Source organism: Nycticebus coucang, chromosome 13 (assembly GCF_027406575.1).
Source record: "Nycticebus coucang isolate mNycCou1 chromosome 13, mNycCou1.pri, whole genome shotgun sequence".
NCBI lineage: Eukaryota > Metazoa > Chordata > Mammalia > Primates > Lorisidae > Nycticebus > Nycticebus coucang.
The window spans coordinates 58,319,510-58,335,204 of record NC_069792.1 but is presented as its reverse complement, the minus strand read 5'-3'; positions in this window follow the sequence as shown (position 1 = coordinate 58,335,204).

The following is a 15,695-nucleotide window of genomic DNA, read 5'->3' as shown; positions in this document are numbered from 1 at the left end:
AAAAATTAAAAAACAAAGACCATATGATTCTCTCAATTGATGCAGAAGAAGCTTTTGATAATATCCAGCATCCCATCATGGTCAGAAAACTTAAGAAAATTGGTATAGAAGAGACATTTCTTAAACTGATAGAAGCCATCTACAGCAATCCCACAGCCAATATCGTATTGAATGGAGTTAAATTGAAATCATTTCCACTCAGATCAGGAACCAGACAAGGCTACTCATTGTCTCCATTGCTCTTTAACATTGTAATGGAAGTTTTAGCCACCGCAATTAGGAAAGAAAAGGCATCCATCAAGGGTATCCATATAGGGTCAGAAGAGATAAAACTTTCGCTCTTCACAGATGATATGATTGTATATCTGGAAAACGCCAGGGATTCTACTACAAAACTCTTAGAAGTGATCAAGGAATACGGCAGCATCTCAGGTTACAAAATCAACATTCATAAATCGGTATCCTATATATTTACCAACAATAGTCAAGCTGAACAAAACAGTTAAGGACTCTATTCAATTCTCAGTAGTGCCAAAGAAGGTGAAATATTTGGGAGTTTATCTAACAAAAGATGTGAAAGATCTCTATAAAGAGAACTTTGAAACTCTAAGAAAAGAAATAGCTGAAAATGTTAACAAATGGAAAAACATACTATGCTCATGGCTGGGAAGAATTAACATTGTTAAAATGTCCATGCTACCCAAAGCAATATATAATTTTAATGCAATTCCTATTAAAGCTCCACTGTCACACTTCAACGATCTTGAAAAAATAATACTTCGTTTTATATGGAATCAGAAAAAACCTCGAATAGCCAAGACATTACTCAGAAATAAAAGCAAAGCAGGAGAAATCATGCTACCAGACCTCAGACTATACTACAAATCAATAGTGATCAAAACAGCATGGTACTGGCACAAAAACAGAAAGGTAGATGTCCAGAACAGAATAGAGAACCAAGAGATTAACCCAGCTACTTACCGTTATTTGATCTTTGACAAGCCTATTAAAAAAATTCAGTGGGGAAAAGATTCCCCATTGAAGAAATGATGCTGGGTGAACCTACTGGCAACCTGTAGAAGACTGAAACTGGGGCGGCGCCTGTGGCTCAAGGAGTAGGGCACCGGTCCCATATGCCGGAGGTGGTGGGTTCAAACCCAGCCCCGGCCAAAAACCACAAAAAAAAAAAAAAAAAAAAAAGAAGACTGAAACTGGACCCACACCTTTCACCATTAACTAAGATAGACTCTCACTGGATTAAAGATTTAAATTTAAGGGTGGCACCCGTGGCTCAGCGAGCAGGGTGCTGGCCCCTCTACCGAGGGTGGCAGGTTCAAACCCGGCCCCGGCCAACTGCAACAAAAAAATAGCTGGGCGTTGTGGCGGGCACCTATAGTCCCAGCTACTCGGGAGACTGAGGCAGGAGAATTGCCTAAGCCCAGGAGTTGAAGGTTGCTGTGAGCTGTGTGATGCCACGGCACTCTGCCGAGGGTGATAAAATGAAACTCTTGTCTCTACAAAAAAAAAAAAAAAAGATTTAAATTTAAGATGTGAAACTATAAAAATACTAGAAGAGAGTGCAGGGAAAACTCTTGAAGAAATTGGTCTGGGCAAGTATTTTATGGGGAGGACCCCCCCCCCCGGGCAATTGAAGCAGCTTCCAAAATACACTACTGGAAACTGATCAAACTAAAAAGCTTGTGCACAGCCAAGAACACAGTAAGTAAAGCAAGCAAACAGCCCTCAGAATGGGAGAAGATATTTGCAGGTTATGTCTCTGACAAAGGTTTAATAACCAGAATCCACAGAGAACTCAAATGTTTAAGCAAGAAAAGAACAAGTGATCCCATCGCAGGTTGGGCAAGGGACTTGAAGAGAAACTTCTCTGAAGAAGACAGGCGCGTGGCCTACAGACATATGAAAAAATGCTCATCATCTTTAATCATCAGAGAAATGCAAATCAAAACTATTTTGAGATATCATCTAACTCCAGTGTGATTAGCCTATATCACAAAATCCCAAGACCAGAGATGTTGGTGTGGATGTGGAGAAAAGGGAACACTTTTACACTGCTGGTGGGCATGCAAATTAATACATTCCTTTTGGAAAGGTGTTTGGAGAACACCTAGAGATCTAAAAATAGACCTCCCATTCAATCCTATAATTCCTCTACTAGGCATATACCCAGAAGACCAAAAATCACATCATAACAAAGATATTTGTACCAGAATGTTTATTGCAGCCCAATTCATTATTGCTAAGTCATGGAAAAAGCCCAAGTGCTCATCAATCCACGAATGGATTAATAAATTGTGGTATATGTACACTATGGAATATTATGCAGCCTTAAAGAAAGATGGAGACTTTACCTCTTTCATGTTTACATGGATGGAGCTGGAACATATTCTTAGTAAAGTATCTCAGGAATGGAAGAAAAAGTATCCAATGTATTCAGCCCTACTATGAAACTAATTTATGGCTTTCACATGAAAGCTATAACCCAGTTACAACCTAAGAATAGGGGGAAGGGGGAAAGGGAAGGGAGGGAGGGTGGAGGTGGGCAGAAGGAGGGTGATTGGAGGGATTAATATAAGAAATTAATAGTATCAAAACTGTATGTATGTGTTGAAGGATAGGTAATATGGGAACTCTGTACTACGTGCTTTTTTTCTTTGTGAATTTAAAACTTTCTGAAAAAAATTGAGTAAATTTTCAAGAATAGGCAGAAAACAAAAGAAAAACAAAGTGAGAGCTGACTCATCACATCAACAGATCTGACTAGGATCTAGAAACAGCCACATTGTGCAACAATATATAGCATATATGATATGTTATAAATGTTGCATAATATATAACAGGGACAGCATCAAAAAGCATTTGTGGACAAGGTAGTTCTATGTCATAAATGGTGGAGGCAATTTTTCTCCATATAGCAGATGAAAATTTCATTCTAACCTCACAGTGTACACAAAAATAAATTCCACATTCCCTAAAAGTGAGAAGTAAAGTTTAAACTTTAGATGATGATGTAGAGGAATATTGTATGGTGTCGAAGATAACGAAGGATTTCTTAAACGTGACACAAAATCACAAACCATAAAAGGAAATATTTAATACATTGAAAACACATTAAACATTCTTTAAAACAAAAAACCCAATAAATACAATTAAAACCCATTTCAGAAACTAGAAAATAGTTGAATGGATTAGAAAAAAATTTATATCCAAAAAAATAAAGCAATGTATATAGAACTTGGGCAAAAACTTTTTATATGTGTATATACATACATAAATATTTGCAATATTTTTTTTGTAGCAGCAAAATTTTGTAAACAACCTGAATGTAAAACACTAAGAGAATAGTTATAATCAAATATTTATTACATATCAGTTAAAAAGAATGAAATAAGACTACATGTATAACTTGAATGCATATATACCTTGAAATCATAGCCTTGAGTGAAAGATAGTTACAATAAAAATATATTCAATATTAAACTCTTAATGTATATAACAGGCATATAATAATACTGTCATGAAACCAGAAAATATGAATAAGAAGGAAAACTAATAATTTTTATAATTGTGGTGATAATAAGACAAAGGTAGAGGAGCAACTCTGTCTGTAATACTATTTCTCCCTTGAAAAAAGATCTGGATCGGATATGAAAAGAATAATAAACACAAAAATTCAGATGGTGGTTAAATAAAAGTTTGATATAGCATTCTTGGTAATTTTTTTTGTATTTATAAACATCCACAGTAAATATATCTTTATTAAATTCCACTTACAAACCTTAACAGAAGCAAATGCTTTGGCTATTAAAATGGATCAATACAAACTAATTTTCACCAACATTTGCTAACCTAAAGCACTACAACTTTTGGATTTGAGGCAAAGAGGACCAGAATTTGAGCAGCTTATTTCCTGAGCAAATGTGTTTGCCGTCCCTATCTGGGGAAGGGAAGTGCTGAAGTAAGAGATGAGTGCCTCACCTTGGGCACAGCTGGAGGAAATGAAGGGAACTGGGTTTACCTCAGATTGGCAATTTCCTTGGGAGCCTAGGCTCAGCCTCAGAATCCACAGAGCTCTCCAGGAGAAATACAATGCCATCTACAAAGGTAAGCCACATATATAATTTTAAACTGTGTAACAGCCATGAGAAACAAGTAAAAAGTACGTGAAATGACTTTAAGTAATACATTTTCTATAATCCAATATATTAAAAATATTGATTCAAACTGTAGTTACAATAAAAATGTATGAATGAGATATTTTACATTTTTCTTTTCACACTAAACCTTTAAAGTTTTGTGTGCATATTTTATTGACATGTCTACAGCCACACCACTCTGAACATGTCTGATCTCATCTGATATTATAGTTACATTATCTATCAATTCAGAGTAGTCATATTTCAAGCACTCAACAGCTATCTGTACCTAGGAGCTACAGAACTAAACAGGAAGAGTAAAACTTTCTTCCATCTCTATTCGTTAGAGAGTTTGGAAACTTTCTAGAAGTTTCCAGAAAGTCTATCAACTTCTTTTTCTGGCCTGAGGTACAAGGAGATATTTCATCACTTATGGGCCTTATAAACTGGCATCCCCAGTGATAGGCAAATTGGGCTAACTCTGGGTAATAGTGCATGTGCTAAATATCTTTGGTGTTTTCTTTCACTCTCTATTTCCAAGTAGCCTGATGTTCTAAAGACTCTTTTTAGTAGCTGACATTTCTGAGAATTTAAAAAAATTTCCTACAAAGTTGGGGCTTGCCTGTATTGTGTGTTAAATCTATAATCACTTCAAGCTGAGATCCTCCCTCCCTGGACTGCAGACCTATACCAGGCCATGACCTGTTAGAAATTGGGCTGCACAGCAGAAGGTGAGTGTCAGGTGAGTGACTGAAGCTTCATCTGTATTTACAAGTCTCCACATCATTCATGTCACCACCTGACCTCTGCCTCGTATCACATCTGCAGGGGCATTAGATTCTTTTTTTTGGGGGGGGGGAGGGCATTAGATTCTTATAGGAGCATGAAGTGTGCTCCTTATGAGAATCTAATATCCTCCCACCCCATATCTGAAAAAATTGTCTTTCATGGAACTGTTTCTGGTGCCAAAAACTTTGGGGACCGTCGACTTAAAGGCTGTAGGGTTGTCTCATGAAGAATAATCAGGGGTCTTCAAACTTTTTAAACAGGGGGCCAGTTCACTGTCCCTCAGACTGTTGGAGGGCTGGACTATAGTTTAAAAAAAAAAACAAAACTGTGAACAAATTCCTATGCACACTGCACATATCTTATTTTGAAGTAAAAAAACAAAACGGGAACAAATACAATCACACAGCCTCATGTGGCCCATGGGCCGTAGTTTGAGAACCCCTGGATAGTGGTGAGATTTCTTCCTATATTGAATAATTTATTCAGAAACATTAACTGAATGGCTACTATGTGTCAGGTCCTGTGCTAAGATTTGGGAATACAGTGCTACATCAAGACATGGTTTGTTTTCTAATGGATCTTCTGTCTAGTTGATAAAGGCAGAATCCCCCATTCTCAGTGTACTTGGTACTAGAGGTACGTACTGCACGGCTTCTAGATGGGTTCTTTCACCTGGTTATTCTGGATGTCTGACCTTGTATGAGGGCATTATTTGAGTTGCAGGTGACAAAATTATGGCAAACACATACCCCAATCCATTGAGGTGAGAAACACTCTCCAAAAATCCCCTGTAGTGATTGAAGTGTGACTCCAGAAAGATATACCTGTCTCTTTACCCTAAGAACCTGTGAATGTGGCCTTACTTAGAAAAAGGGTTTCTGCAGATATTATCAATTAGAAGAGTTCAAGATGAAATCATTCTGGATTATCTAAATCCCATAACATGTATTCTTATAAGGAATAGAAGGGGCCAAGACACAGATACAGACGAGAGGCCACATGAAGATGCGGGCAGACTGGAGTGATGCATCTGGATGCAAGGAAGGCCAAGGAGTGCTGCAACCACCAGGAGCCAGGAGGGGGCGCAGGGCAGACTTCCCCTCATGGCCCCCAGAAGGAGCTGACCCTATGCCGACACCTTCATTTTAGACCTCTGGTCTCTAGAATCTCAAAAGAATAAATTTCTGTTGCTTTAAGCCACCTGGTTTATGGTCATTTGTTACAGCAGCCACAGGAAACTAACACACCCTCTTTTCCTATTGATTGTCAGCTTTGTTGGGGGAGGCTGCTTTCGTCATCTTTGTCAAATATGTCAAATGTTTAAGTTCTTACTGGGTTCCTGGTGCTAACAAAGTGCTTAGGTAAATCGACCAACAAATCTAAGTGTCTTAACTCATCAGTAGTTAGCAAACGTTTATGGTGGTCCTACTATGTGTTGGTACTCTTCTAGGTGCTGGGAACTTAGGGGAGAACAAGAGAGGCAGAGAGACTGTCCTACAGTAGTTACATTCAGAGCTGGAAGACAGACCGCAGAATTTTGGAATATCAAATATCTGACTTGTTTTCAGGTCCCCTTCCTTGCCACACACTCCTTAGCTCTGCTACCATGCCATTTTCACGGCAAACAAAGCCAGTAATGGTCCTCCTTTTGTAACTCCCCAGCCTTTTAGTTTTCTCTGAATTTGCTGAATCTTTATATAGAAGAAAGGGATACTTACACTCAAAAATATTGGCAACCCCTGACCAATAAGATGAAACACAAATGCCCTGCATGGGTGGGGAGAGTATCCTAATTTTTTCCATCCACATAGTAGAGCCATCTCCTATGTAGCTCTATGAGAAACCTTTGCTTCAGTCCTAATAGACTTCTCCTAACTCTTGAACCCACCACACCCTTTAAGCCCATCCGCCCTTGACTCTGCTGTTCTCTCTCTGCCTACTCTTCCTTGCCTTTCCCTGTCAAATATTATCTTCTCTGAAACAGTCTCTGATTTGCCAGCAGCTCCCAGAATTGGACTCCACACCTGATCAAATCTTTGTGCTGCTGTACTGCCATGAATTAATTCATTTACATATTCTTCTGGACTGTGAACTCTTTAAAGATACAACCTGGTCACCCTCATTTTTGTGTTCCAGAGTCTGCAGGTAATAAGCACTCCACAGTATTTATAGAGTCACTAAATGACCCAAATAACCCTCAGATGTGAACTGACAAGGTAGACCTGGATGAAATTGGTATAGAAAAGAGTGACGTAGTGATGTGTTCATAATTCGGTCATTTAAAAAAATGTAAACGCAGGAATTACCTAATATTTAATGATGTAAACTTAAATCAGAAAATGAAAAGGCTAGAGCCAACTGTTCCTGTACATCCTGAGATGTTCTAGGCTGTCGAGGCCGGAGAAGAGCCTCTCTCCACCCGGTGAGCTTCCCCTCCCCCCTCATCATTTCGTGGGCAGACGTGGCTGGTGCTGCCAAGCAGAGCAGAAATCACCTCTCCTGGATGCGAGCCCGGGGCTGCTTTCATGTTCTTCCCAGGAAGGGGCGAGATCATCTGGTCTCATCAGTCATTTGCTCCCTGTCAACAAGCCTGCTGCTGGGAGTCCGTGTGGCTCAGGTGGCTGCTGTGAGAAGTCCCTGTGGAATGGGGGCCATTTGGAGTCAGCAGAAGGCTCCACACCCAGCAGGTGCTTAGCGGCCACAGGGCAGCGGAAACAACCCAGACGCCCCTAAGAGGTGGTTTTACCAGAAGAAGGATGAACAGGCCGGAAACCATCTCGCCAGCAAACCTCCTCCTGTCAGTTCCAAGCCGGACAAAACAAATGCGTTTTATCTGCAAGTGAGATTGGCTTCCGAGGAGGGTTGATACATCACGCAAGCAGAGCTACTCCCTCCCAAGGAGCGTCATCTTCTCCAGTCGCGCACTGCCCAGGTCCCCTGGCGGCCTTCCTGCTGAAGGAGTTCAAAAGAGCACCCGGGGTGAGGCGACGCTCCTCTCCTCCACGCCGGTCCAGGCTGCGCTGGGCCTGGAAGCCTGGCATGGCTGCAAGTGGGCAGCGCGGCATCTGCCTCTCTGGTGCATTTGCCAAGCCCCAGCGGCCGGGAATGGCTGCCCCCCAAGTGCTTCCCTGCCCTGCGCTCACTCCACCTAGATGGCTCAGCAGCAGCTGGAATTCTGGTCTGCTTAGTGTTGGATGACCTTTCACCTCTGGTGGGAGAAGGCTCCCGGGAGCCGGTGGATCAACTGCTTGGTCTGGAGGATGCAGCGACGTTGAACAGGATTTCACTCTGGTGTCTGGGTTCCCACTGTGGGCCAAGAGTTTAGGAGGACAGGGTTGATACGGCACTGAGAGCTGGAATTGGGAAAAGAAAGGGACTTGGGATATTCTGAGCTTTCTCCTCACCAACCCAAGCACCTCCTCAGCCCTTATTTGACCAAGCCTGTCCATCATTTAGGGTACGGGGAAGGAGGCATTGATACTAAAGGGAAGGAAAGGATGAAATTGGAAACCAGAATAGAACAAGGGAACACAGAGAAGGTGAAGGGAAAGAAAGGGAAGGGGAAGGGGAAATGGAGGGCCTGTGGCCATTTGGAAGCAAAGTAGGCGAGCAGAAGGTGATGCAAGAACAGGGCTGCTGCTCTGCTGAACACGCTTTTTCATCCTTTTTTCCAGTGCTGTTTCTTTCCATCTTGAACATTGCCCTGGTTTTGGAAATGCTTAGAAAAGACTCTATGGCAGTGAAGACTGCTTTCACAATGGGGAGGCCAAATTTACAACAGCCTCAGGAACATGCAAACCTGTGTTCAGGAGTGTAAAGTCTTGTGCAAAACTCTGGAGGATGTAGCTCAACTTGCAGGACTATGGTGAGCCCTTCTGGGAGAGACATGATGGAATGGAAAGGGAACAGTTCCAGACTCAACCCTACCCTTAGTATGCTGTGTGACATTGTTCAAGTCACTTAACGTCTCTGGATCTTCCCATTCCAATTGTAAGATGACACACCAAGTTATTTCTAAGCTCCTTCTAGCTTTAAAATAGTATAATATCTAATCATATCTTTCATCTGTTTAACAGTTTTACAGTATTTTGCCCATATGATAGTACTTCCATTTCAGTTAAACCTTCCCCTTTCTTTTCCTTGTACTCAATGGCCAAGCCATTCTGAAGTCATCACAGACTCTCTTGATCCTGGCCTTTGAATGCGATATTCCCTCTGCTTGCAGTGCCTGCCCTCCTCTGCCCACACCTGACTGCTGTTTTCCCATCAGGACTTGGCTGCGTTGGGGAGTCTTTCTCTGGCCATCCCCTGAACTTCAGCTGAAGAGGCCTCCCATATATTCATAAAGCTTCTATGGTATCTCACGTATCACTTATCACGGGATATTGTAATTGCCGTTCCTATCTGCGTGGTTGCACATCGATCACATTGAAGCTCTGAACTGTCTCTTGTGTTTTTATGCCTAGTTTAGTGTCTTAACACAATGAATGCACCAATGAATCATTAAAGTCAATTTCAGAGCCTTTGTCCATATCTTTCTGAGTTTTTTTCTTCTTAGAAATATGTGGTGGAAATATTTTCTTTAGTGAGAGAAGCATGGTAATGGAAATGGCAGAAAACGGGCAATAAAGCAATTGTGTTTGGACCCCAAAGGCCTCTTACTCTGCTAAGGCTCTTTGACTAAGGATGTGAGGCAGCCTGTTTTAAGGACTTGAAATGTAGGGGGATGAGCTCTGCAGAGCTATCCCCTCCCCTCTGGGGAAAGCATGATGATATTAATGAACTAAAATGTGCAGAGACATTTGGAGAACTAAGCAAGAGAAGGCATCTAGGTATATTTTACAAATCACTTTCCTTATCTTTCAGGCACTGTGTTACTCATTCTCCTGCCCACCCTCGCTCTTAACTACAGAAGTATCAAACAATAAATTTGGACCCTTATCCAAACCATAGCCTCCCCACATCACCCAGAACAGGGAGAAACAAGGCCGTTGAAGGAACTGGGCCTGATTCCAAAAAATTGCAAGAGGGTCAAAAGGGCACATGCGTGTCATTACTTACTAAGCAAATGGGAGGTAGAAACTTTGGAAACTCATGCTCATTAAAGAAAAATAGAGAAACAACAAGAAGAGAAAATATGAAATGAAATCTTTGTTCCTCCCCCAAAACAACTACCACTAACAGTTTTAGAGGTTTTATTAACTTCTTTATTTCCTGCACTTTCCCCCATCTTTGTTTTATTTATTTATTTATTTATTATTCTTTTATGAGACAGAGCCTCAAGCTGTTGCCTTGGGTAGAGTGCCGTTGCATCACAGCTCACAGTAACCTCCAACTCCTGGGCTCAAGCGATTGTCCTGCCTCTGCCTCCCAAGTAGCTGGGACTACAGGCACCTGCCACAATGCCTGGCTATTTTTTGGTTGCAGCTGTCATTGTTGTTTGGCAGGCCCAAGCTAGATTCGAACCTGCCAGTTCAGGTGTATGTGGTTGGCGCCTTAGCTGCTTGAGCCACAGGCACTGAGCCGTCTTTGTTTTATTTTAAGATTAGTTATCTTCATAGTACACATATAGTTTTCAATTTTGATTGATTAACTTAAATTATAAAAGAAGAATCTTCATTTTATCTGTAAACTTTTAATAAACTTTTGAGGTTATGTAATACTATCTCAATGTCTCCATTTTTAAAATAATAATAAATAGACACATTTGTTTTATAAATAGCAAACAATGGAGACTAAGCAAAAGTAAAGAAAATGTGAGTTGTAATCAAAGAAGTTTAAGAAGGAGTGTGTGAACATTGTTGTTTTGTGAGAATGAGGTCTGGGTAAGTAGCTCAATGAGTGCTTTGTAGGGAAAGTTGGAGATCTTTTTCTAAAGTCAAAGCATTTCTAGAGATAACTTGGTTAAGTAATATAAAGGAGGAGGAAAAAGAAAAATGTGTGGTTCCTGGCTCGTCTCTTGCCAAGAGAAGGCAAGAAGCAGCCACTGTTCTTTTCTCTCTCTCGGATCAGGCCAAGTAGCCTCCAAGACTCCAAATTGGTGTTGATTGCTTTCCCATCTTTGAGAGTGAGAGATAGCTGGCAGGTGGTGCATCTCTCCTGCTGGGGACCCTAGAGGCAGAGTCACTTCAGACCTTCTGAAGTAGAGACATGGCTCTCTTTTTTCTTCTGCCAGGAACCCCCCTGTGGTTCTGCAGCTGGGGTGGAGCTGGGCTCACAAGCACTTGTCTCCACAGAAGAGGCTGAGGGGTAAGAGGGAAGGGCCTCCTACACCTGAAATGCTATAGGCGAACACCACACTGAGGCAAACACCTAGCAAAGGATTAACTTTAGTTATTCACTAGTGCAGACGCTACTCTAGACATGCATGGGAAATGTCTAGAAGTTTGGTTAAACCACAGGAAGTCTTTTAACAGAAGTTTAGTTAAACCACAGGAAAGGTTTTTAAAGTATGGTTTGGAAGAAACTGAAAATTTCTGGTGAATACATGAACTTTATTGAGTAACTGCATAGTTTCATTTTTGAAATGTGGACTTTATTCCATATCTCGATTTAATTCTATTTGATGTATCTAAAAAAGACTGAAAGGAAAGAGGAATTATAAATAGTCAATTTCAAGATTTATTCAAACAATGGTGACAAGGGACAGGTCTCCTGAAGGACACATACTTGGAGAAAATATTGCTATTGTGTATTAGAGGATTTTTAATACATAGAAATGACTTCATAAAGAGGAAAGATGATTGGAATAGAAGTTTAACCACTGCTTTCTTTTTACAGAGATATTTTTAAAAATTCAGTAGTATAAAGTAGAGAAGTACAGTTATATAAAAGTAATACGAGTAATTGAATTGCAGATGCTTGAATGACTTTTCAGTACTTCAGGTATTTTCCTAGGAGGACAAATGGAAGAGAAATTTTGTAGGGAGGGAATGAAGAGGAAGAAGGGAAGGATAGAGATGTAATTTTGGGACCGGAGGCTTCTTATGTGACAACTGGTCACATTTGAAACTCTAACTTCCTGCTGTCCTCTTCTAAGTTCCAAAATGGTATTTCATTCAACTAGCATTTATTAAGTGCTTGATATATGTCCATAAGATTTAAGGCTGTCTTCTGAACCTTTCTACTTGTATATCCAAAGATAATTTTCACATCAAAAGAGAGGGAGAAAATGAACACATACTATATTCCTGCCCACCCCAGTTGGACCACCCAGTTTGTTCCTTCACCTGTATTGGCCAACTAGTCAACATGACAATTGTCCCTGCCTCTGAGGCTGAGAATCTCTTGCATTGTATTCTTTTTTTTTTGTAGAGACAGAGTCTCACTTTATGGCCCTAGGTAGAGTGCCGTGGCCTCACACAGCTCACAGCAACCTCCAGCTCCTGGGCTTAAGCGATTCTCTTGCCTCAGCCTCCCAAGTAGCTTGCATTGTATTCTATTCTTTCTTCTCTTTTCCTTAGTCACCAAACTCTACCAAGGGTCCTCTCATCTGTGTTGGGCTTCTCGTCCCCATCTCATTGAACTCCACCTTGCAAAAGGACTTTTTTATCGTCTCAAATTTGAATTAGTGCACTTGTTTCTAGCCACCCCACCTCCCGTGCCTCCTCATGGGGGGCCATTCTTTTCAGTGTTGCAGCCAGAGGGTTTGCCTCCCCTGGAGTTGATCACCTCATCTTGCTGCTCACACTTCTGTAGGCTTAAATACCTGAAGTCTAACTCTTGGCTGGAAAAGCACCACAAGTTTAAATGATTTGCCTTTTGCTCATCATCATTTTCTGCTACTGTCTTGGAGTGTTTTGAGGCCAGGGCCTGTGTCTTCCGCATTTATTTCCTCAGCATACAGCCTAGCAACAAGTGAGTGCTCAGCAACTGTTGAATGGAACTGATTTAGGGATTGGGTCCGGGGAAAATATGAGAGGTAGAAGGAAAAAAGAGGGGGTCGGCACAGCCACTGCTCCCCTCATTCATCAGGAGTGAGGAGGGGACTTGACCTCACTGTGCCCTCAGGCTATCTCAGCAAGTAGCCCAAAGAGACAAAACTGGAGAGGATATGGTTAGACTGATATGAGCTCCAAATAGAGGGGTTCATGCCTTGGATGGGCTCATGAGTGGACACACGGGAACCCTTAGAGGGAACTGTAAAGGCTGCACGAAGTAGATTTCCATCAGGATCAGTCTCTCTGACATTTAAAAAAATAAACTATAGTATCTCGGAGCAAGCATAAATATTTTTTCATGAATTTGAACAACAAAACTGAATATATGATATTATTTGTTTTAAAACATAGTTTAATATTTTTTGAAATATTTTTCATTGCCAATATATCAAGTTTGGAAAATATTCTCTTGGTAATACATGCACATAATTTTGTTAAATTTGTTGATTGACATATAACTGACATCAAGTTGGCATTAAAAGTATTCAACTTAAAAAAAACCTGACTATAAAGCGATTTTCTATGAAGCCTTATGTTTCTGATGACTTCTATTATAATGCTATGATGAAAGGAAAACAAGGTAGTGTAAGAGCTAACACTTTTGGGGAGAAAGTTGTTTAGCAAAATACCTTGGTGGGTGAATAATTTGGGATCAGGGAAGATTGCTAATAGCGCTAGACTAGATTGAGCTGAAAATGAGAAACAGATAATGAAACTGTTTCTGCACAAGAAAGGGACAGCGAGTTTATGGGCTGTTGACTGATGAGCTGGATTGGAAAGAAAAGGATGTCAAGAAAGCCAGAAAAAGCCTCCTTAGAGATAGAGAAGAAAGACAGAGCTGCTTGACAGGGACCCAACTCACAGCCTTCCACGCGGGATGACCCAAGGACAGGCAGGGTGTAATGTAATCTACTGCCACAGTTCATAGCAAGGTACTCCACTTCCACTACCTAGAAGCATAAACAAAGCCCCTCATACACAGCCTGCTGCAGGAAGGCAGTACTTTGGAGAGAAAAAAAATCATAGTGGTTCTGAGAAAGGCAACAGAAAACAGAAGATAATTAGTATACCAAAAACGTGAAAGACAAATGAAGTTTAAGAATTTAAGAAATACCATATGCTCCCATGTATAAGGCACATCCATGTTTGGGGCCAAACTCTTAGGAAAATGCCCCTTGAGAAAGCGGCCGGCTCTGGGTGGGGAGAGACACATGTAGAGAGGGCTAATGCTTCCCAGGTTAATGTGCAAGTGTCATCACCTTTCTTCCTGCAGCCGCCTGCTCTCTGTGAAGGCTGCCCCTTTCCCTCCTTCCTGGAAGTACTTCCCTCCCTGCCATGTCAGGGGCTGCAGCCAAGATGGCCATGTGCATAGCTGGCAGGGTGGGGGCTTCTGAGACCACTCAAGTTTTGATCAGCAGGTGGGCCCTGGGGCCTTGCACAGGGTCTCTGGTCCCCTTGCACCGCCTGCCTTGCCAGCTTCATCACCATCCTCTCCCTGATTGTGGTGCTTGACAGAGGCTGCCCCAGCCCCCTCCCACCAGATCCTCCAGGACTGGAACCACGTGTGCCCAGTGGGCCCAGGTGGGAGAGCGTAGTGGCCCTGGGAGGCCTGCTGGGCTCCCCCACTCCTGAGTCATACTGCTCATGTATAATGCACATCCTTATTTTTCCTCAAAAACTTGAGCAAAAACATGTGCATTATACATGGCAAAATAAGGTAAGTAAAATACTGGAGACAGAGGCAACTTATAAAAATACAAGGGCTCGGTTACATCCCACACCCCAACTGTTCCTAGAAAGAAATACAGGTTTGCTCCCACCGTACTTGGTATGGTGTTTGAGCCAATTCTAACTAAATCTTAAAAGACACAATGAGTAGCGATATTTATAATAGTCCCCAAATGGTAACATCCTAAATGGATTCCCCACACCTTTGAGTGGACAGCCAAACTATGGGACATTCGTGCAGTAGTGTACTGGTCAGCAGTAAGATAGAAATGGACTATTGGCAGTCTCAGTAATTTGGATGGACACCAAGGACATTGGGCAGTGAAAAAAGCTAATATCAAAGGGTTACATACTGTGTAATTCCTTCAGAGGGACAACATTATAGTGAAGAAGATCAGACCAGTGGTTTCTAGGAGTGTTAATGGCTAATATTGGGGGAGTGTGAGACTACTTAGTGACAACATGAGAAATCCCTCATGTGGTGATGGAACAGTTCTGTACTCCAACTGTGGTGATAATTGCATGATTCTGTACATGTGATAAAATCTATAGAATTGTATGTATATACAAAAGTACATGTAAAAAATTGGTAAAACTTAAAAAAGCATCTGTGCTTGAATTAAAAGTATTGTACAAATGTTAATTTCCTGGTTTTGAAAATAAATAAGATATTATTTTCACTGGGAATAACCAAGTACCTAGAAACTCTACTATTTTTGCAAGTTCTTGTGAGTCTTAAAACTATTTCCAAATAAAAAGCATATATTCTTTCTCAAATAGAGTTCAAATAACAAATATTTAAAAAGATGTATGTGTACACACACATGCACACACACACTCAATTCTCATTATTTGTGGAAGTTATATGCTCTAAAGTCTCTATAAATCCTGAATTAGTGAATGCTGAACCATTATTTCTAGGGGAAACAAAGGGTTAGGCTCCTGCGGTCCTTTGGTCACAATGTTTTCATGAACTGATCAAAACATAGCCTTGTTTTATGTGTGTTTCTGTTTAAAGGCACCTTATTTAAAATCTATTATTGATTCATTAACATTGAACTCACAGCCAGCATCACTGTACCTC